Raw genomic sequence first — 23,237 nt, forward strand, 5'->3', positions numbered from 1 at the left:
GCATAACTACCCTTAGCGAATGCGAAGTGCGTTATGGTAGGTTAGTTCCATTTTGGTTTTGTAAGTGTATATTTTATGATGATTGGGGTTGCCTTTGCCTGTTTTGTCAGAGAGTTTTTTTGAGGAATGTTCTTTCTTGGAGTTCAAGTTATCTACTGTTGGGTGGGTATTTTCGCGGGGTTACTTTATTATTATCTTTTTTTTTTTTTTGAGGTAGGTTTTCTATTGAGATTGACTGTGCGGAGGGTTGTTATAAGCTCTTCTTTTTCAATCGGGGGGATCTTTGGCCTTTGTTACGCCATTTTGTTTAATTTAAATGGGTTTAGAGTATTTTTTTTTGTATTTGTTTGGTTGCAAATAGGGAAAGGAACAAAGTCAGGGAATTTGCTATTATAGAAATGGTAGAAGTCACTTGAGGGGAGAATTTTATATCAAAAGATATTTATTTTCACAAACCAAAATTGGATGATAACCTTCTTTGAATAGGTCTTTATACCTACTATTTACTTGTGTAAAACAAAAAATGAAGTATTTCAAGATTTCAAACCAAATTATCTTTTTCAACCAAATTGTTGACTTATGATTGTAGTACCTGACACATGTTTTAGTTTTCTTTGTTTTTTTGCCAGATAATTGCTGCATGAAGTGAAAGAAATAGGGAGATAGAAAGAAAATAAACCGTGATATTTACCAAGGGAACTTATATTTGTATTTGCGGAAAGGTTTTGTGATACAAAATGAACAATACTTATGTCAGATTTCCATGATACATACCAATCCGACCTGTGATACATAATAACATTCTGTGATATGAATAGTGAAACAAGGCGTGATACTTGGATACTAATGGAGTCTTCTGTAACATACATCCAGGAAACCCAAATACTTTCCTAAAAAATTCTTGATAACTTCGGAGGAATTTATGATACAATGCAGCCAAAGTTTTTCGATTTGGGACCTCACTGATCAAATCAACCTGTGATACATTCCAGAAAAAAAATTTTTTTCATACACAACATCATTTTGTTCCCTTTTTGACACTTCCATAGTTTTTAATGGCCAATTGGTACAAATAAAATAAAATCTCCCACGACTTTAACAGATCCCTCTGTTTATGGTTTGAATATTTCGATCTGCGAGAAACGAGACAGTTTTATTGAATTGAATATCCTTTGCTTGATAATTCTTAGTCTCTACAAGGTTTTAACTTCCCTTCCCAGTTATAAAGGTATACAAAAATTTCATATAAATGTGTCTCCAGTACGTAATTTATCGATAAATAGATAGCTACGAGTATGTCTCATCAAAAAAAAAAAATAATACTCGAAAAATCAGACGCAAAGTCCAAGTACAAGAATTTCGCCTTGTTATAGGGCGAGTAAGGGGTATAGATAACAATCGGAAAAATTAAAATTTTTTATTTGGAGACGATTGAACGAATGTCTTCATTAATTTCGTGTTAAGGACCACATAAATTTACATACATAGCTGATGTCTTACAAAAAGAAATCAGTTTTTTTAATTTTTTGAAAAAATTATTGCGTGAGATATAACTTGCTTAGACTTTTACACTTTTCGTTTTTGTCAAAAATCAAAAATGACCGAGATAATCACTGAAACATACAGTTCAAAATGATAGTCATACTCTCACCGCAAGACAAAAGTCGACGACAAAAGTCGAAGACAAAAGTCGACGACTAAAGTCGACGAAAAAAGTCGACGACAAAAGTCGACGACAAAAGTCGACAACTACAAAAGTCGACGCCAAAAGTCGACGACGAAAGTCGACGACAAAAGTCGACGACTAAAGTCGACGACTAAAGTCAACGACAAAAGTCGGCGATTAAAGTCGACGACAAAAGTCGACGACGAAAGTCGACGACAAAAGTCGACGACAAAAGTCGACGACAAAAGTCGACGACAAAAGTCGACGACAAAAGTCGACGACAAAAGTCGACGACAAAAGTCGACGACAAAAGTCGACGACAAAAGTCGACGACAAAAGTCGACGAAGAAAGTCGACGACAAAAGTCGATGAAGAAAGTTGACGACAAAAGTCGACGACAAAAGTCGACGACAAAAGTCGACGACAAAAGTCGACGACAAAAGTCGACGACAAAAGTCGACGACAAAAGTCGACGACAAAAGTCGACGACAAAAGTCGACGACGAAAGTCAACGACAAAAGTCGACGACAAAAGTCGACGAAAAAAGTCGACGACAAAAGTCGACGACGAAAGTCGACGACAAAAGTCGACGACTAAAGTCGACGACAAAAGTCGAAGACTAAAGTCGACGACAAAAGTCGACGACAAAAGTCGACGACAAAAGTCGACGACAAAAGTCGACGACAAAAGTCAACTTTTGTCGTCGAATTATCAGGTTGTATGTTTTATGGAATCCCTTGCAGACATACAACCCTATAATTCTCAGTCAGCGATATGTAGTTGCTATAGCTGTGGGGCTACACTTCTTGGTTTTTTTTTTATTACACTGGTCTGCAAGGAAATCCTCGTTTTTATTAAACTATAGGCGTGTTTTTTTGGCAAAGCTATCCGCAGTAGGATTTCCCAAATATCAACATTGACCAAAAATTCATATGCACGCACCAAGAGAAAGGAAAACATAAATGTATACACTTCATCAAATTTCTATCCGCAGCTTGGTTTAGCTTCTATTCCTATCGGCAGCTGCGTGTTGTTTTTGTAATGCATGTAAACACCAACTGCGGATACGGATAGCAATGCCAAAAAAACACAGCTTATACTTTTAGGTTTTAGAATTATAACAAAGTACTTCTTGTAAGCAAAGTAGAAACTGAATATTTTGTACTGATTAACTTAAAGTCCAAGATATCACTAATATATTTTTACATACATACTAGGGTTATCTTAATAAAAAAAATGGAAAAAGAAATATTCAAAAACAACATCATCATAATCATCATTTGCATGATTCTCATGACGTGTTGGTTACCTTTAAATGGATACTTGCCTCCGTTCATCGTTCTATTATTGAGCAATTAGATACACTCAACTTGAATTTACAAGAAAACAAAAAATTAAATTTTTTTAATCATCATTCAGTTTTTTTCATGTGTAATTTTAATTCACAAAAATGTTATACCTTTCGTGCAAGGAGTAGGTACATTTTTTAACGTTCTCGTCAAGAAGTAAAACGAAATCATCAGAATTCAAAACGATTAATTTATAAGAAAAAAAAAAAAACTTAAACTGGGGTTGGTTCATTTTTATTCTTCTTTTATTGCCAGTTGATCTGGAAGCAGTTGAACATGCACATTCGAGAGTTGTAATTGTATGCTAATCCCAAAGTCTGCCTTACTACTTGCATCAGTTTGTCAGAAACGGATAATAATGATGGAGACATGAATATTTTATGCAAAATATGCGTGGTTCAAGCAACGATGCATGGAAGTAGGGGTAAAGTAGTTATTACTTTATTAATTATGCATCATTATGAGAAGTATCTTAAATAATAATTAACGGCAATTTCACTGATTAAACTTGATATCAATCTATCTTTTATGATAGATGCTCATTTTTAAATAAAAAAAAAAACTTCTATAAGGATAAAGGATATGAAAAAAAGTGTGCGTCGGCCGGGAATCGAACCCGGATCAACTGCTTGGAAGGCAACTATGCTAACCATTACACCACCGACGCAGCTTACCGTTATTGTCTGCCTTAATCACAACCATTCTTTGATTTTAGGATAACGTTTAACTAATAAAATATGAGTTATGGACGTGGTTCTCATTGGCTTAACTTCGCCGACTTAATTTGACATTTCTTTGTAAATTGTAAATTGTAAATTGTAAATTGTAAATTGTAAATTGTAAATTGTAAATTGTAAATTGTAAATTGTAAATTGTAAATTGTAAATTGTAAATTGTAAATTGTAAATTGTAAATTGTAAATTGTAAATTGTAAATTGTAAATTGTAAATTGTAAATTGTAAATTGTAAATTGTAAATTGTAAATTGTAAATTGTAAATTGTAAATTGTAAATTGTAAATTGTAAATTGTAAATTGTAAATTGTAAATTGTAAATTGTAAATTGTAAATTGTAAATTGTAAATTGTAAATTGTAAATTGTAAATTGTAAATTGTAAATTGTAAATTGTAAATTGTAAATTGTAAATTGTAAATTGTAAATTGTAAATTGTAAATTGTAAATTGTAAATTGTAAATTGTAAATTGTAAATTGTAAATTGTAAATTGTAAATTGTAAATTGTAAATTATAAATTGTAAATTGTAAATTGTAAATTGTAAATTGTAAATTGTAAATTGTAAATTGTAAATTGTAAATTGTAAATTGTAAATTGTAAATTGTAAATTGTAAATTGTAAATTGTAAATTGTAAATTGTAAATTGTAAATTGTAAATTGTAAATTGTAAATTGTAAATTGTAAATTGTAAATTGTAAATTGTAAATTGTAAATTGTAAATTGTAAATTGTAAATTGTAAATTGTAAATTGTAAATTGTAAATTGTAAATTGTAAATTGTAAATTGTAAATTGTAAATTGTAAATTGTAAATTGTAAATTATAAATTGTAAATTGTAAATTGTAAATTGTAAATTGTAAATTGTAAATTGTAAATTGTAAATTGTAAATTGTAAATTGTAAATTGTAAATTATAAATTGTAAATTGTAAATTGTAAATTGTAAATTGTAAATTGTAAATTGTAAATTGTAAATTGTAAATTGTAAATTGTAAATTTTAAATTATCTCAATATATTATCAAATTAATGAAGACTATTAAATTAAATCAAATTGCATCCGTTTTCAATACAAAAGAGGTAACTTTTGTTATGACTTTTAAACATGAGGAAAAAATATCCATAGTACAAAGTTGCAAAATTATTGCAATAAAGTTCATTCGTTATGCACGCAATCTCTATGTTCTAAATACATACTAGTACCTACATATTTGCATATGGCTTTCTGATTAAATTCTGTCGATGTTTATTAACTTTTCATTTCCACCTACAAAGTGTAAATCTACATCGTCGTGATATTTAAAAATTTAAATTAAATTGCAACATTAAATGTCTTACAGCTGTCACTCCTAATAAAACATAGATGAACTTTGCAAAATTATAACTGAGGTTATGAACAATTTTGTTTTGTTTCTGTTAAAGACACATAAGTCCGACTAATACCTATAATCCAAAAAATATATTTGTCTAATATTTTTTAGCTAGGGATTATTAAAGACAACTTATAAGATCATTATTGTCGGTTTGCGGATGCTGCTGATGCTAATCTGAGAATTTTACAATCATGGCTTGGATCATCAGTGGCGTCGGTGGTGTAATGGTTAGCATAGTTGCCTTCCAAGCAGTTGATCCGGGTTCGATTCCCGGCCGACGCACATCGTTTTTTGCTAATTTTGTATTATATTTGTTTTATGACATGAATATTTATTTCTTGAATTTTGAGTATTAAATTATTATTATTATTGCCGAAAAAAAATTAAAATGCAACAAAAAATTTCATTCAAAATATTTAGAATCGCAATTTTACTTGACAGTTGAATATTTTTAAAAACAGAAAATAAAACTGTACACTGTGGTGTATGAGTAATATTTGGGAAACAAATCTATTAAAAATCCATGGTTTTATGTATTTACAATGACAAGCTATACTTTTTTGTAAATCTAATAAAAACCTTCTCTTTGATTTTGTTTGTAAATAAAGCTGTTTTAAGAAATAGTTTTTGATAATTTTTTTTTTTCAAATTCAAAATTTTGAAAAAAAAAATTGCAAACAAAATCTTTTAACTAATTTTTATTAAAATTTAAGAATATGTCTCATTTGACCTAACAACACAGTTTTTAAAAATTTAATTATGTGAATACTTTTCCTTTCAAATAAGGTTGCCACATTTTAACCTCTAATTTTATGAGTCTAGTAGCTTACAGTGAAAATTCTTTATATGACAGTGTTTTATAATTTTAATTATTTTAATTCATTTAAATTATCATTTGAACAAATATAAAAAAAATGTACCGTTAGATTATGAAAATGGAGTGTGCATCTTGATTGAGAAACATAGCATCAGTTGCGTTGGTGGTGTAATGGTTAGCATAGTTGCCTTCCAAGCAGTTGATCCGGGTTCGATTCCCGGCCTACGCACAGTCTATTTTTTTTTTAATTTAAAATCGACTTTTTAAAAGAATTTAATGCTTGAAATTGAGAGATAACGTCGAATGTAGAGTTCATTGTATAATTTTTATCTACAAACAAATATAAACTCTCATAATCTTTGTTTGTTTGTTTTTTTTTTATATTTAATCAGCTGAAGACCTCTTTTTCAAGAGTCAGTAGTTATATGTGTACATCAAACACATAAACCTATTTTTCTACCATGGCAACTAGGTAGTAAAAATATAATTAATAAAAAAAAAAACATCACATCAACTTTTCTGGAAAAATGAAAAGATTTAGAAAATAATTCTTCTCTATTTTTTGTTTGTTGTTGGTTTGTGTCCATCACATTCTCGTTTTCGAACTTTTGAAAAAGAAAATCCCATCTAATGATCTGGAAAACTATGAAACAAAACTGTAAAAGCGAAATATACTATGATAAAAAAAAAAGGAATAAGGCCATCCTCTCTGATCCGATTATTTATTTATCCCATTTCGTGCTCCTGTCTCTGCTACATGCCTTTCTGTCAGCCTCACTGGACTGCCTGCATACAAGAAAACTGAAAAACACAAAAAGATTCGACGCATTGTCCGAATGCCAATCACTATATCCCTGTGTCCTGGGTCTGGGTTTTCTGGTCCTGCCTGCCTGCAAATGCTTGTGTATAAACTCTTATATCTACATGATGGGTATATGTATGCTTTTGGAGTCCTTTTGTTTTAACAGAGCGCATAGGAGCCTGTCAGTCTATTCTTTCTACTGGCTTTGATGCTGCTTGGTGCTTGCATGTGCCTCGTTCAGGCTGTGTTTCTATGAGTTTTCGGACGCAGGATGCGAATTGACGCAGGCCAAAGCTTCGGCTATACACATTGAAAGGGGATCAAGAGTAGTCAGAGTCACCCAAACAACCAACACCCACCCCCTATTTTATCGATGTGCAATGCAATTTGGTATTTTTGTCTTTTTTTTGATGTTTTTTTGTTTGGTTGTTTTTTGAAAAGTTCGGCGTGTTTGTTGTCTGGGCCGGTTGCTGGGGCAGAACGAAATCCGAAATTGAGAGAGGATGACGATGATGCTTTGTTTTGTCCCTTCCGAGCAGGACTGGACTGTTTTTGCTTCTGTAGGTATATAAAAAGAAGTGTGTTTTGCCCGAAATCTCCCTAAAAATATACACCCCGAGTACTCCTGTGTTCGGACCATCATCATCGTGTATATAACCAATAGCATTGGTGAGCTGTAGAATGTGTGTAAAATTGGGAGTGGCTGAGTGGCCACCACCATCGACATATACAAAAACAAAACACAAAATCCTTCGGCAAGACCGAAAATTTTTAGTTTTTTTTTTTTTTTTTTATTTGTTTTGTGTCCTTCGGAAGTCAACTTTGGGGCTAGAGTTAGCAGAGGAATATAGTTAGTTACAAGAAGAGAGTCAAAAATCCACACACAAAAAAAATATCCTTACAGGACCTCGACGAATGATTATTTTTTTTTTCGACAGTTTTATGCCAATAGATGGAGTAGGTGCTTGACACCAGATACGATTCTCTTCTATCCCAAGGAGAAATGATATCCTCTTGCCTTTAGGATATAGAATCCGAGGATGAGTTATGCTATAATTTCGTTCTAAACTCGTCCTTTGGTCGTTTTCGTCGTCGTGTTTTCCCAGTTCTGGGACTTTGTTCTGTGTTGTAGTTTTTCGTATCTTTTTTTGTGGGTTTAGGGTTTTTCTGTGAACTAGGACTAGAATGTAATTGTAAAAAAAGGGACTAAGTTTTTTTTTTTTAAAGAAGAAGTCCTCGCTTTTTTGTATTTTTTTTTTTTATTTTTTAAATCTAAAATGGTGCCCTTCCTTGTTTGGTAGCGACAACAACAACAAAAAACAACGACGATGAGGTTAAATGAGTCTACTCCTTAATGATACTCATTTATTTGGGTTACATATTGAGGTGGCATGTTGTCCTGTCATTTAATATTTTCTTATTTTCATAGCCAGCTATTCTGCATATACATATAAAACTATATTACTATGCCTTTGAGTTTGTATTTGTTTTTTTTTTTTTTTTACTTTATTTAACTGAAAAACTTCCGACATAGGTTTCCAAGCTGCTGCTGCTGCTGTGTGGTCGACAATTTTCTTAATGTTTATTACCTTAACAGAGAATAATGAGATTCGAGAAACCAATTTGCTTGACCAAAGGATTATTTCCTTTTTAGGACGCATCTTACATTTTCCGAGGTTTACTTTGATAGAAGAGAAAAAAAGTAGATAGTCATAATGATTTTTCAATTTTTTTTTTCAAATTTCTAGCTCTCACTAATAGCACATTTTTTATTATTTGTTTGTATAGTTCTGTGTTATAGGTTATGTAAAACAAGAAAGTAACGAGTAATATTAAACCACTTTAAAAAAAAAAAAACTTTCTAAAATATCACTCATACACCATAGTGTACGATTCTAATTTTCTACGAAAAGATTCAGTTCTCAACTTAATTCTATTGAATGTCAATTATCATATTTTAAACTTTTTTAATCGAATAATTTAATGAGTTTCTCTTATATATTATGTGTTAAAGCAGAAGTACACTAAAACCAAAAAGTCTCTGTACATTAATTGAAACCATAATAAATAGTTCAAATAGTGACAATTCTAATAATATATTTTTTCGTTACAGAGACGTATTTTTTTCCACCTAGCCTTAATCTGTTTTCAATTTTTTTTGTAAATAATTATTTGATCGATTACTGACTAGGTGAGGGTATTTTGATTTTGTTTTCATTCTTTTTGATATTTTGTAAAGAGATTTGCTCATTCTTCAATTTCTAATGTTAACCCGGGAAACCCCACAAGCGGTACAATAGTGTGAAGCAGATACGTGAGAGATAAATGATCCGTTCGACATCGAGATCATAACAGCTTCGAATAAAAGGAAAAGAAGATTTGTATTCAAGATTTTTACATATATAGTAGAAGAATATATAGTTGAAAAATGAATATTTTTTGAAAACAAAAAAATTGAAAACATTAAATTAAAAAGATTTCTTTTAACTGTACGGAAACTTTTTGGATTCACTGTATCCATAAAAAAAAAAAAAAAAACAATAATACTCTGTACTCCGTATTCAAAAAAAGTAAAGACTCGTAAATAATTTTTTCAAATAATTTTGATCACAAAACAAAGTATGCCATCTGATTTCTTGTATGAGTCGTTTTAAAAGAAAAATATTTTTTATATAGGTATAATGTACTTATATGTACAGAAAATTTTTATATTGTAATGCCATTTTGATGAATAAATAATTAACATTTAGACCCGTTTTTAAAGAATTGATTTTTCAAAAAAAAAAAAAAAAATTGAAATATTATTTATTTTTTAAAAATCCAAATTTTTGTATTTCGAAAATTTTCTAAAATTTTGATATTTTGATATTTTGGTTACTTAAACGCTTTTGTATAAAAATTTTCGTTGAAATCGGGCTAGTTGTGTACGAGATATTCAGACACCAAAAAAGCGTTCTATGGCAGGTACCGTTAATAACGGTTCAAACATATTTTTTTTTATTTAAAAAGGTGGGTCTTATTTGTAACATTACTCACAATACTAGATGTAACGAATAATTAACTTGCCTATAATAATAGTAATAAAGCTTACAAAGAAATATCTACGGCAATGATTTGTGAATACCTCGTAACCCAGAAAAGTCAAAAAGTCATACAAATTATCTAGTTTTGATTTCGTGTAGCTCTGAAACGATGGGTCTGAAGCTAACAAGTTATTTTTTTTATTAGATCCGAATTTTTGAATGCAATATACCTAAGTGCATCATTAACATAACATTTTCCGGGTTACTAGTATTCGATCCCCATCCGTATTTAAGCGATTTGTTTCAAAAATAAAATTTTATGTTTAAGGTAAATGCATTTATGTTTTGCTCTAGGTATGTATGTATATTAGGGTGGGTCAAAAAAAAAAATCGAAATTCGTTTTTTTGATTTGGTACCTCGAAAACTCGACTGCTAGACACCTCTAGAATATACTCACCAAATATGAGCTCTTATCTTATTTATCTTAATGGGAAGGTCCTCCGCTTTTCAATTTTTCATTTTTACATCAAGCTTTTACTAAAAACAAAATTTTTTTATTAATTGAATTTTTAGCCAATTTTTTTTACATATTCTTGTAGAAAATTGAACGCTCTACAAAAAAGGTTAAAAACACTTTTTTGAATTATCTAACCGTTTAGTAGATATTTGAGGTCCAAAAATCGAGAAAATCTTTAAAATTTTTTTTTTGTTCTTAATTTTGTAACAAATTGAAAAATTATAATAATCAAACGCGCATGACATGCCCAAACCAATGCCCACTGATTTCAATAGTTTTCGTATGGTCTCTATGCATTGCGACTTGGATGCGAATATCTTCTAAACGGTTAAAGGAACCAATTTGAGGCCAAGGACTTTTTTGTAGAACATTTAAGCGCCTAAAATAATCCACTTTACTAATTTAATAATAATGACTTTTCAGTGAATTAGACAATTTTGAAAAGTAAAAAAAGTTTTTATATTTTTGTTTAACTTTGACCTCGAATATCTTTCAAATGGTAAGATTAATAAAAAAAGTTAATAAGACCTTTTTTGTGGAGCAATCTGTTTCCTACAATAATATGTTATGCGCGTTTGATGATTATAATTTTTCAATTTGTTACAAAATTAAAAACAAAAAACTAATTTTTAAAGATTTTCTCTATTTTTGGACCTCAAATATCTACTAAACGGTTAGATAATTCAAAAAAGTGTTTTTGACCTTTTTTGTAGAGCGTTCAATTTTCTACAAGAATACATATTCTTAAAAAATTTAATTAATAAAAAATTTTTTTTTTTGTAAAAGCTTGATGTAAAAATGGAAAATTGATAAGCGGAGGACCTTCCCATTAAGATAAAGAGCTCATATTTGGTGAGTATATTCTAGAGGTGTCTAGCAATCAAGTTTTCGAAGTACCAAATCAAAAAAACCAATTTCGATTTTTTTTTGACCCACCCTAATGTATATCCCTTAAACTAAGTCACCTTTTAGGGAATTCATAATACATTATGTTAAGACTGTAAACTTTGCAGTGTTCGCAAACCAAAACAATTGTTTTTACACAAGAATGATTATAATATGGCGGAGTGCATGAATAAAATACAAAGTGAAATAGTCCAAATTTGAAAAGTGCACATAGAAATCACAATTATCCAAAAGTCCCTGAAAATTTTCTAGGTAAAGCTGATAAATGACTGTGGATATAATTTTTATTTTTTGAAAAAAACCTAGTTTGTGATCTTAATAATTTCACCCCTAATTTTTCAAAATTTCGTTTTTTCAAGATGCTCTAAATTCATAAAACTAAAACTTTTTGGAAAATCCCAAAAAGACTTCTGATATATTTTTATTTTTGATATTGAAAACAATGTTTGTTTAAAAAAAAAAAAAACTAAACTATCTTAAAGCTTCTGAAGTGGAGAAAAACGTTAACAACGGTGCAATGTTAGCTGTTACTAAAAAAACAAGCCTTTTGAACAATAGTAAAAGTACTAGTTTTTCACTATAGTGTTTTTTTTTTGTCAACATAATCTATCTTCAATAATCGTGTTCGTCATTCGTTTGTGCATTTTAGACACTGAGAACCCCATTACTTCGCAATACATAAAGCATAAAAACTAAAACGCATCTTAAAACCACATCAAATTAAATCTTCCATCAACCTGGAATTGTGCATTATATATAAATCCGTTCCCACCATTATGTCGACTTCAACCATATAATGTCGTTCATCAAATCAACTGTCATCGCATCTTACACATCAGTGACACCCATTCTCTTTGAATCATCTCTCGAATGCATTTCAAATTGCGCGTTCCATCAAAATTTATGCACTTTGTCCGGTCCGCCTCTTATGTGGTTGTGCGAATCATTGCTCCAGCTTTATACTTTAACTCCACTTCCATGGAACACACACTCCACGTGATTATTATTATTATTATTGTTGTTTCCCCAAACAAAGACATGTTAAAGGGTTTCTTCTCTCCATTGCATCTTTGGGATGAGATCGGATTACAAGGCCAAGGCAGCAGTCTTACAGAGTATTAACAACATGTCACCTGTATGTATAAGAAAAGTGCTTCTGTTCGAAGACCGACGAAGACGATACGATGGCTTCTCTCTTTCTTTATACACACTGCCAGAGTGCGGATTTCACTTATAACCAAGAGATGCCATTGGAGCGACATAATGGACCAATTACCTTATCTCAGATGGTGCGTCGATTATTTATTGCCCCAGCACAGAGTCCACAGAGTGGCCACCAATTTTATGAGCTGTGCACTTCCAAACAGAGCTCATATGGTGCTTTGTGCGAGATTGCGAGGGAAAGGGAATCCGCGAGGGATGTGAGCACCAATAGACACATATAGAAGCATTGTTCAAGTGTTGATTTGCTAGCTCAGAACTTAAAATCCTAGATTGCACCGCATTACCGCAAAGCAAAACCGCCCAGAGATATGGATCTCGCAAGGAAGCCTTGGTCTTGGTCACATCTAAGATTGCAAAAGAGCAAGGAATCATCGAATCTCTACGCTGCGATGCGGCATTGCTCATAGATTTCACTCCAAATAGCTGTCTCATAATTTCAGATCGAGTGTGTGTAGGCCTAGGAGAGGCTATTAATCTCGGACACTGCACCACCGAGGAGAGCGGTAACCTTGCTTCGCCGGTGGTTTTGGCATCGCACACATATGGGAGGGCTGAGACTAGCAATTTTGTGATGATGCTGGAAGCTTATCGGTTGCACATGGAGATTTCAAGATATCGAAATCGAAAAAGAGAGAAGACGTATAGAAGATCCCAGGACCGCCGCACAGAGGGCGTCTTATACAAAGAATATCAGAGAGACCCAAAGAGTCTATCGATCGATCGGGAAGATTATCTGCTGTCTGTTTGTCCAATCGACAACTATTCCGAGGACGACAACAAACTAGCAACGACGATAAACGAAAACGGGCCTAGATATATAGTTGGGATAGAGGAATGCAATTTCAGAGAGCATCGCAAGTCGTCTTTTCTTTTGCTGCCAATTATCGCCATTATTTTGCAATTGTCAAGAGATTTATTGAAAGATGAAATGAATTAAATCGAAGGGAGATGAAGAGAGAGAGAAAGAGCGAGTATAAGGATGAAGGATATTTTACCCAAGAGTATGAACTGAAGTTGTGTTTTTAACTGATGTTTTAAAAGAAAAAGACCGAAAGCAAAAGGAAACCTGAGCCCATTTTGCCATGGCAATGAAAATGCAATTAGCATGGAGGTTAAAATTAATTTTTCCAATTAAAATAAATCAATTTCCATTTCGCGCTATAGTCGTTCTCTTTCTCTATATACACGGTAGTAATCGGTTTCTATTAATTTGCCGACAAATTGAAAAATTTACGAGTTGATTCTTAAGGCTTTTAAGGAGTGGAGAATTTGTTTTTGTTTTATTTTAAAATAAAATAAGAATTGGAAAGAGTTTAAGTAGAGATCCTAGAAAAGGATTTAAAACGCTCATATAATTTTTAAGGGATATGATGTTAATGTGAATATATTCTTATATGGCTCATTAACTATATTAACACTCGTTGTGAGCAAGAAAAAAAAAAGAATTTCGAAATTGGTTATAAGGATAAGGAACACATTGATAGTAGTACCTAAATCTGTTATTGTTAACTAAAAAAAAGATAGAGTCACAACTTGATGGGCTTTGTAAAAATCTTATTGTTGAAATATTATGCAAATCTTTCAACGAGTTCTAAGGAAGTTTTGATAAAAAATGTGCGTCGGCCGGGAATCGAACCCGGATCAACTGCTTGGAAGGCAACTATGCTAACCATTACACCACCGACGCAGCTTATTATCATGATTAAAAAAAATATTGCTGAGCCCCAATATTTATTGAACGCAAATATTAATGAAATTTATAGAATAAATCTTGGCGTACACAATGTATAATTTTTGTTTATAGCTGAAACTATTTCAACATTTGGGCCAAAAAAAAATTCTTGAATGTTTAAAAAGTTTGTTATAATTGGGTTGAGGTTAAAGCCTATATGATTTAATTTAATGTTGCCAGAAAGGGAACTATTTTGAGCAACAGAAGGTTTTTCACTTAAATGTGGACTGAAGTTTTAACTTAAATTAACTTTAATAAATTAATTAAAATTATTTTAAGCAGAGAGACTTACTCTCCAAACTTCAATGCACCGGGTGGATCGAATGTAAAATTTGATAGAAAGTTTTATTTTAATAAAAACTATCAATCGCTCCATATAAATAAAGTTTAAGCATAAATGAACCCCAATTGCTTTATAAAAGAAATCTCATTTAAAAAATCAGGGGTACCAAAAATTTTGAAGATGATGTATCTACTAAATAAGAAAGAGGTTGTCTGTAAAGCCGATTTACGGACGATGATTTTACGTGATAACGTCGTCAGAAAACAGGTTGTGTGCTTTTGTTTAAAATGAGTCAATTGAAGCGTTTACTTATTTCAAACAATCATAATTTACAAGAAAAAGCTAAAAAAAAATATCTTTTTTATTTTCTCATTATATTAATTTTTTTTTATTTTAAAAGCTTACAAAAATAATTATGCAATTTAAAAGCCAAGTATTTCTTCTTAAGAATAAAACCATTTTTACAATGCGCAAAAAGTATAAAAATAATTTATTGAAAACAATCATTTTCATCAAAAAAGCAAAGAAAACATGAATTTTTATCTTCTCACGTCATTAATTCCATTTTTTAATTTATACCATCTGAAAGCTTATTTCTCAAAATATATATATCGATCAGGTCTATGAGACATCTACAAAAAGAGCTAGAATTTTTTGAACTCGATCAAATTTCATTAAAAAAAAGCAAAAAAAACATTTATTTTTATGTTCTCAGGCTATGGAATCATTTTTTTGTTTGACAACCTATACAAAATATATACCATGTGAAAGCTTATTATTTCATCTTTACTATGACGTATCAATCTCATTTCACAAATGCCTACAAGAGAAGTTAGAATTTTTTAAAGTCAACCATGTCGAATTTCCAGATGAGATTACGGTACTTCCCACACTGGTGGCTGTTCGGGGGGCAACAGATCTCCACTAGTGTTTTGAGGTTTTTCGCAAGTTTCTTGATTTAACATTGTGTAGCTTGTAGTTAGTCTACCGTTATGTGTTATATACCAAATGAAAGGTAACTGTATCAGGATGCTCATAAAAGTTTAATAAAATTTCTATCTGCTCTTGGTCAAAAGTTATAACCTGTTGAATTCTAAAATTTTATTTTACCGTTATCTCAAAATTGTGTTTACGAAAATGATTGAAACTTCGCACACATATAGCCGTACTCATGGTCTATCATTACTTTATATACTTTATTCCTGTATCTATTAAAAAAAAGATAAAAATAAAAAACGATGAATATCGGTTTAAAACGGTAAAAAAACGTGTTTTTTAAAAACTTGTTTCTTCCGTTATTCAGTCAAAACTCACTAAACGATTTCAATTTTTTGAATGCATAAGGCCAAAACCTACATGTCCTATAAGCTAAAAATCTAAAATTACCCAAAAATACCCCTAAAAAACAAGGTGTTTTTCAAAAATTCATATTTCGAAATGCAGAGCGTTGGGAAAAAATCCGTATCAGATGCCTAATTTTTTTCCCTCATCTTTCACCTGGCATCTTTGGAATTGTCCAAAAAAGTGTCCTTTACCCATAATCACCATTTTGTCATAGCGTCAACACGTGTACAACGTTCAAACAAAACGTTATAGCTTAGTTTCAAAATTTTCTAGAATTTTTTCTTAAATGCAGTTATTCTTAAATTAATCTCATCTATATATAGAAAAAAAATCAATTCTCTACAACTTCGCGTTTAGATTTTAGCCCAAATTTCATCTTCCCGTTTTACCCCTGTTTACCCTATTAAATGACTTAAATTTTAAAAATCCTTCATTTGGATTAAGCTTTAGGTTTTTTTATCTTTCAAATAAGCTATAGAAGATTTTTGTATCTCGAATAGTTGATTTTTAATTTTTAATTGAAATTTTTTGCCGGACTGCGAAAATGCGAGAGTGTACCTAACGTTAGAAAATGGCGTCACTTTTTTGTGGTGGCTTCCATGGTTCATCGATTTATAAGACGTTATCACGTCAAAAAATATAAATGTATGTAGGTCTATTTTGTATTTATATTTCCTTTTCCCAAGTTTCCAGTGTGTTTACAATCTTCTTCAAATTTCTAATACATAGGTAATTTAAAATAAAAGTTATAAAACATGGTAGCAAATGCTAAAAATCCAATATATATACATAGGTACAGTCAATTTTATCTTTTAGTCTTAAGAATTCCTTCTTAAGAACTAAGAAGAACGCCAGCTGCTTATATTTCGATTAAAAATACGCCTTGAGAAAGAGAGTGCGAATGTAAAAAGAGAATTACGGTAGAACTTAGCTCTCGAGCTTATAGTACAAACAAAAACTGGGAGACGGAAAGAATCCCGAAATCCAAAATCTAGAAAGACCAAAATCCAGAAAACCCTAAATCCCGAAAACCCAAAATCCAGAAAGGCCAAAATCCCGAAAAAAAAAAACAGAAAAAATAAAAAACTCTTCAAAATTTTGTTTCACTGAAATTTTAACTGAAACATAAAATTAAAACCAATTAAAAACAATTTAAACATACAATTATTATAAGTTAAATATTAAAACTCATAATTCTTTTGATTTGAGTTCAACGATTTTCCAACTTAACTCAATCATTACAAAACACTGCTGAAATCACAATAAGAACTTGAAATCATGTAAAAAAGAGATATTAACGGAATCATAAACTTATATTGTTTTTTTACGTAATAACACCTTAATTTCACACTAAGTATTGTTTTCGAAACCGAAAAATTATATTAAATGAAAAATTTGCGCAAATTTTTCATTTTATATAATTTTTCGGGATTTCGTAATCCCATTCGGGATTTTGGGTTTTCGGGATTCTGGGTTTTCGGGATTTTGGGTTTTCGGGATTTGAGGTTTTCGGGATTTTGTCCCCAATCCACAAAACATTTGAAGAAGCACTTGGAAATTTGTTGAGTTTAAAAGAAAAAAGTTTTTGATTGTAAAATCAATTGTAGTTTTTAAATATAGAGATTTTGAAGAAAAAATACAGAAAAACATAAAAACCGTTGTATAATCATTAAATAATCTATAATAGGTTTTTTGACTTGGAATTATCTCAAGGAAGAAAATCCAATCAAATGATACAAGATTATTGCTAAACTTTTTGCAAAACATTTTCAAGAAATCCCTTCTGCGCTCTTGAAAACTCTTCAACTTAAAAATCGAATAACTATATCTACCAACGGTCATTTAGTTCACCCAGCAGTTTGGAGCTGCTTCAGCATAAGAAAATTAAAATAGAAAGATTGTTTCACAGGCATTTAAAATTGATGAAATGTTGATTCCGAAAACCTCCTCATAGAATTTACTGATAAGTAGATACATGCAAAAAGTTCATCTTAAGAAAATAAAGCCATCAGCGCTATACAAGTATTGACAGAACTCTTAAGATTCACATCTTAGAAGTTCACCTCAAACCAAGAATATTTCTTAAATTCTTTATAATCATTGAGATATTCTGTTATTATTGTTTATTTACCAGTTAAGTTTTTGTTCACTCCTAAGTAACGAAAACACTTAAAACCTTTAAAAAAACTTCTCTCATTTTCAAGCATGGTCAAGTTAACATTGTCAACATTGTTAGAACCCAGTGTAGTGAACGTAGAGGTGAAGTAAATACAATGGATGTTTATTGTCTCTCCATATCAGATGACGAAACCAAACCTCATTAGAATTTCGTATATTTCAACACACTGTTCCGAACCAGGTTTTCAGTATAACTTTAACAAAATTCTGCTACCCTTATGACCACGAGGGTCTATAAACCATTTTTTTTTTTTTTTTTTTTTTGCCGAACACCGAAAAAAGCATCACCCTTATCGAATTCGACTACGGCGACACAGCATGACTTTCAAATATTTCTCTTCAACTACCTTCTAATTGCCTTTAGATAGACTCAACTCAAAAAAGGGTTTGGCAGGACTCGAAAGAGTGACAACCTTCATTAGTGGACGCTCGCCCCCGCTCATACCCGCCATGACCCATCCATATTACCCCTATGTGCTCTCTCTCATCATTGAAAATTTTTGGCTCTGCGAGCGAGCATCTAACCGACGAAGTAAGTAACAGAGGACTATACCTACTACACCTAACAGTTCAATGACATTATAACCATCAAGTTAGCACAGGTGGCGAATCTCCTTTGTTCGTCGATGTGCTGTTCTGGCCTGGTCGTTTGATGATGATGGTGTGTGGTGGCCGCCAGTCAACCGTCATCGTCACAACCCAAATGAAGAAAAAGAAAGACATCGAGATCGAGCCAGCCAACAAAACGTTTGAAAAATATATGAGTCCTTTGGGAGTAACGTCTGCAGGTATCCTACTCTACTACAACCTCCATCCATCTATTACAATATAACATTATTTTTTTATTTTTTTTGTTTTTGTTTTATTCAAGGACTATTTTTGGTGACTATATACACTCTCTCTCTATGAGGGTTAATTTGTCCTTTTTATTTTTGTCCGATTTTATTGCCGTTTTACTTTAATTCTTTGTCTTCTGGCACGCTATGTCTATTCTATATATATTTGTTATCCATAGTTAGTAGGAATGTTCAAGCTTTTTGAAGAAGTAACAAGGACAATTTAGTTCTTTAATATATTTTTTTTTCTTTTTTTTTTTTTTTTTTTGTGTTGTTATAGTCGGACGAAAGGACAATTTTTGTTGTTGTTGTTGTCATTCTTTTCCTTCACTTTGTATGTGCCTTTGGTGGGTTACAACTTTATTTTTTTTGTCTTCAAATTGTTATCACAGGAATTTGCTGCGGAAGGAAAAAAAAACATAGAAAGTATAGGTTGTTAAAGAAGAGATATACAAGTTAGGTAAATACATGAACTAAATGTCAAGTCACGTTTCTATTTAAAAGAAGGATGTGGTAGAAAAAAGTTTGAAAAAAAATCGACGTTTCAAAAAAAAAAATTGTGAAAGCTTAATTACCCTTACGTCTTCACTTCTTCTTAAAGTTAAATGCACTTATTGACATTTTCTACGTTTGTTTGATTACGGTGTCAGACCCTTGTATTTCTTTCCTACATAATTTTTCACATTTTCTAACTCAATTTAAAAAAAAAATTAACAAGTTTTCTGTCCAAGGAAATTGTTGAAATTACAAAAGAAAATTATTCAAATTGCTTTTAATAGTATCTATTTGAACAGAATATGTATGAGCAAAGTATAGGTGATTATTATAGTTTGCATTTCTACTGAACGCATTTTTGATACGAGTCAATATTGAAATCTACAGCAAATAAAAAATATATAATTCGCTTACTTTTTAACGGAGAATAGGTCATTATTGTGTCATTTAAATATTAATAATGATTTAGCTTGATAGGTGGTCAAAACACGCAAGTTAAACTTTTAGTAAAGGATCAATCGATTTGGTTCAGGTCATTGTGCTTTGATGTCTGATTTGATGAATCAGATGGGTTGTGGCAAAAACCCAAAAAACTATAAAATCCTAAAAATCTAGAAAACCCGAAATGCAGAAAATCCCGAAAGCCCATAACCATTTTTCATTAAACTGGTCTATCGTTTCGGGTATTGTGTCACATTAATCACGTTTAGGCCATGCATTTTGGGCAAAAATTGTACGAAATAATAAGGGATGTTGGCATGATATCAGCCAAAGCCAATATGCTCAAAAAAAGTAACGTATTAAGAACCTTAACCGTAATTTTGGTCAGCATTGAGCTTAGTACATAAAGTGTTTTCATAAAAGTCTGCCTAACTTAGGCCTGCGTTAGTCGTGTTCATAAAATCAGATTTAAACAGGCTTGTTTCATCTAATGAATAAAGGAAGAATCTAATCTAATCTAGTCAGATTTGCGATCGTATTAACTCAGTCCAACTGCAGAACCTGCTGTTCAAAAACTTCAACTTTGGGCAAATTGCGCACCAGTGATGGCTTCAGAGTTCACGAAGAAATTTATTTCTTGATGCGATGTTTTTATTGTTAATAAATTTTAATATTGTAAAAAAAAAAAAAAAAATGGGAAGCAAAAAAGTTAATAAGGGTGGTGCAAAAAATGTTTCTTTTTTCAATTTTCGACAAATTTTGATTTTAATGACACCGAACATTTTTGAATCGTGTTTTTTGTGATAATGAGTTAATATTAAAATTTTTCTTGTTAGGGTGGCTCAAACAATTTTTATCTTCTACAATATTGCTTGTGAAATACAAATCGATTTCAGAGGGATATTATTTTAACAAAATTATCAAAAAAAAAAAATATTTGTCATTAGGGTGGTTCAATTTTAATATGTGATGTAATTTTAATACTATTCAAAAAAAGCGTGTGTATACTATGTACATTGTACACGCGGTTAAAGTTGTACTTCTGACTCCCATGCTTCATGCATTAGCCACATTTAACTTGCCACATGCAACTTTCCACATGCAACTTGCCCCATTCAACTTTCCACATGCAACTTGCCACATGCAACTTGTCACATGCAACTTGGCACAATCAACTTGTTTTATGCAACTTGCCACATGCAACTTGGCACATGAAACTTGGCATATGCACTTCCACATATGTTGCATGCTGAATGCAATATGCCTCGTGTTACTTGCCACATGCAACATGCACTTGTACCATGTTGCATGTAACATGGCACCTGCCACATGCAACTTGCGACATGACACATGCAGTTTACCAGATGCTGCGTGTTTGTTTTGCCGTACTGCGGCGAACTGCAGTGAAAAATGCATCGTGGAGAGTTTTTCTACACTGCCTGTGAAGTAATTTAGCATACAAATTGTACAAGAATCTCTTTTACGTGGATGAGTTATTTTGAATGTGTACATGGGTTTTGTTCTTTACCTGTATTTTTTTTTTTCGAAATACATAATCAGATTTTTTAAAATTACGAAATCTAACAATCCTGAAAACCCGAAATCCAGAATGGTCAAAATACCGAAAATAAAACAGAAAAAAAGTAAGAAAAACTCTGAAAAGTGTAGGCATTAAGACAGTTTCGGGATCCCATTCGGGATTTTGGGGTTTTGGGATTTTGTATTTTCGGGATTTCGGTTTTTCTTGATTTTTTGTTTTCGGGATTTTGTGTTTTTTGGATTTTGATGTTTCGGGATTATGAGATTTTCGAGATTGTGGGTTCTTGTGATTTTAGATTTTCGTGATTTTGGGTCTCCGGATTTCAGTTTTCGGGATTTTGACCCCAAACCGTCAAAATTTATATCTTCAGACTTAGGGAGAAATGATGGTCTAGCTCCATTATAAAGATTCGTACAAATGCATCATGGTTATATTTCGACTTCCAAAAAATTTCTTTGTTATCTATTAACTTTTGAAAAAACTTATCTATTGCAAAATTTTGTAAAATCCATTTCAATTGGCTTTAAATTTCTTCATTTAAAAAAAAATCATATCCTACAATTTCAAGGACAACCTTCCTTTCGGAAGGTACTTCTCTTCTTCTCTCCAGACAATAGAAGTAAAGTTTCTTTATCCTTTCTTCGTTTAACTTGAAGTTTTCTTTGGTTCTAGATGCACCCATGAATGTGCCATGTTAAAAAAAATTGTTTCACAAATTTTCCTCTCACTTTGGAAAGTTTCAAAATAGTTTCAAGGTATTTGTAGGTATACGAGTATGTATTCCTACAATAGAACAGACTGACAAGGTGTCTATACAATAACGTGGCTGAATGTCATTATAAATGGTATTTATGAACCACACATATGTCGATATTTATATACAAGCAAGTTGCATTTTTTATATATTTTTTATTATTTCGAAGAAAAGAAATCTGAAGTAGTAGAAATCTGTTGCCCGCCAAATTTTTTGTATTTAGAAACATATTGTAGATTTTTTAGTAAATCCTTAAACCCAAGACTTCACAGTAAAAGAATAAAGAGAAAAATATAGCCAAATATTTATAGTAAATAACTTTTAAATTCAGGAAAAGGTCACCGAATTCTATGGTTGCATCACAAAAATTTTCCCCACAAAAATGTGTGTGAAAGTGAATTTAAATTTTCGATTTTATTTTAAAGTTTTCTCTACTCAAGAGATTGAGAAGAGTAAAATAGAATATATAAAAGAGTCAGAGTATATATAACTAGAATTCAGTACCCAGAAGTGGGAAATGGGTGCAAGCTATAGGGAATCCGACTACAATCAGTAGTTTCAAAGTTATCACAAGTGCAAAACTTTGTAGACACTGCGACGCGAATAAACCAAACAAACACTTTTCAAACTGGAATTTAGGGCAAATAGTTAGCACACTGGAAAGTTTGTTTGCTGAGTTGAGATACTTTTTGAAATAATGTTTTGAGATGTCTGACTGAGTAGTGGTGTAAATGGAAGAAATTGTGAAAGAGTAAAATGGGGAGGGGGTATAGTGCCTTTATGGTATATATGTGAAGAGAAAGGATAAACTTTTCAGCAGCTAATTAAGTTAACTGAGTTGTGCACACACGTGAATGCGGTTATGGATATTATACTTGTCTTCTTGTATACCTACATATATCTATTGTAATAGATTTTTGTATGTTATGCAACAGCTTTGCGTATTTTATTGACATTTTGTTTAAGCTGATTAACAACGAATATTTAAAAAAAAAGTGTGCGTCGGCCGGGAATCGAACCCGGATCAACTGCTTGGAAGGCAACTATGCTAACCATTACACCACCGACGCAACTGATGTTAAAATTGTAGAACAGAAATCGGAATTTGATATTTTGAGTTTAATTTTGAATATTGGTTATTAAACTTGTTAATAATTTTTTACGTAAAAGATATAAAATAAAGTATCAGAGTATGCAATCTTCTAAGCGTTTGTAACTGTTCTAAAAA

The 23,237-nt window shown here is 31.5% G+C and overlaps 5 non-coding genes across 5 annotated transcripts; 2 read left to right on the forward strand and 3 right to left on the reverse strand.

The window, feature by feature from the left end:
* Positions 1-3,610: 3,610 nt before the first annotated feature.
* Positions 3,611-3,682, reverse strand: Trnag-ucc (transfer RNA glycine (anticodon UCC)). Its single transcript has one exon. It is a non-coding gene; the product is annotated as a tRNA-Gly (tRNA).
* A 1,644-nt stretch (positions 3,683-5,326) lies between these two features.
* On the forward strand, positions 5,327-5,398 carry Trnag-ucc (transfer RNA glycine (anticodon UCC)). Its single transcript has one exon. It is a non-coding gene; the product is annotated as a tRNA-Gly (tRNA).
* Positions 5,399-6,090: 692 nt separating this feature from the next.
* Trnag-ucc (transfer RNA glycine (anticodon UCC)) lies at positions 6,091-6,162 on the forward strand. The gene has a single exon. It is a non-coding gene; the product is annotated as a tRNA-Gly (tRNA).
* A 7,859-nt stretch (positions 6,163-14,021) lies between these two features.
* On the reverse strand, positions 14,022-14,093 carry Trnag-ucc (transfer RNA glycine (anticodon UCC)). The gene has a single exon. It is a non-coding gene; the product is annotated as a tRNA-Gly (tRNA).
* An 8,914-nt stretch (positions 14,094-23,007) lies between these two features.
* Trnag-ucc (transfer RNA glycine (anticodon UCC)) lies at positions 23,008-23,079 on the reverse strand. Its single transcript has one exon. It is a non-coding gene; the product is annotated as a tRNA-Gly (tRNA).
* Positions 23,080-23,237: the final 158 nt, after the last annotated feature.

Source organism: Episyrphus balteatus, chromosome 2 (assembly GCF_945859705.1).
Source record: "Episyrphus balteatus chromosome 2, idEpiBalt1.1, whole genome shotgun sequence".
In the NCBI taxonomy this organism is placed as follows: domain Eukaryota; kingdom Metazoa; phylum Arthropoda; class Insecta; order Diptera; family Syrphidae; genus Episyrphus; species Episyrphus balteatus.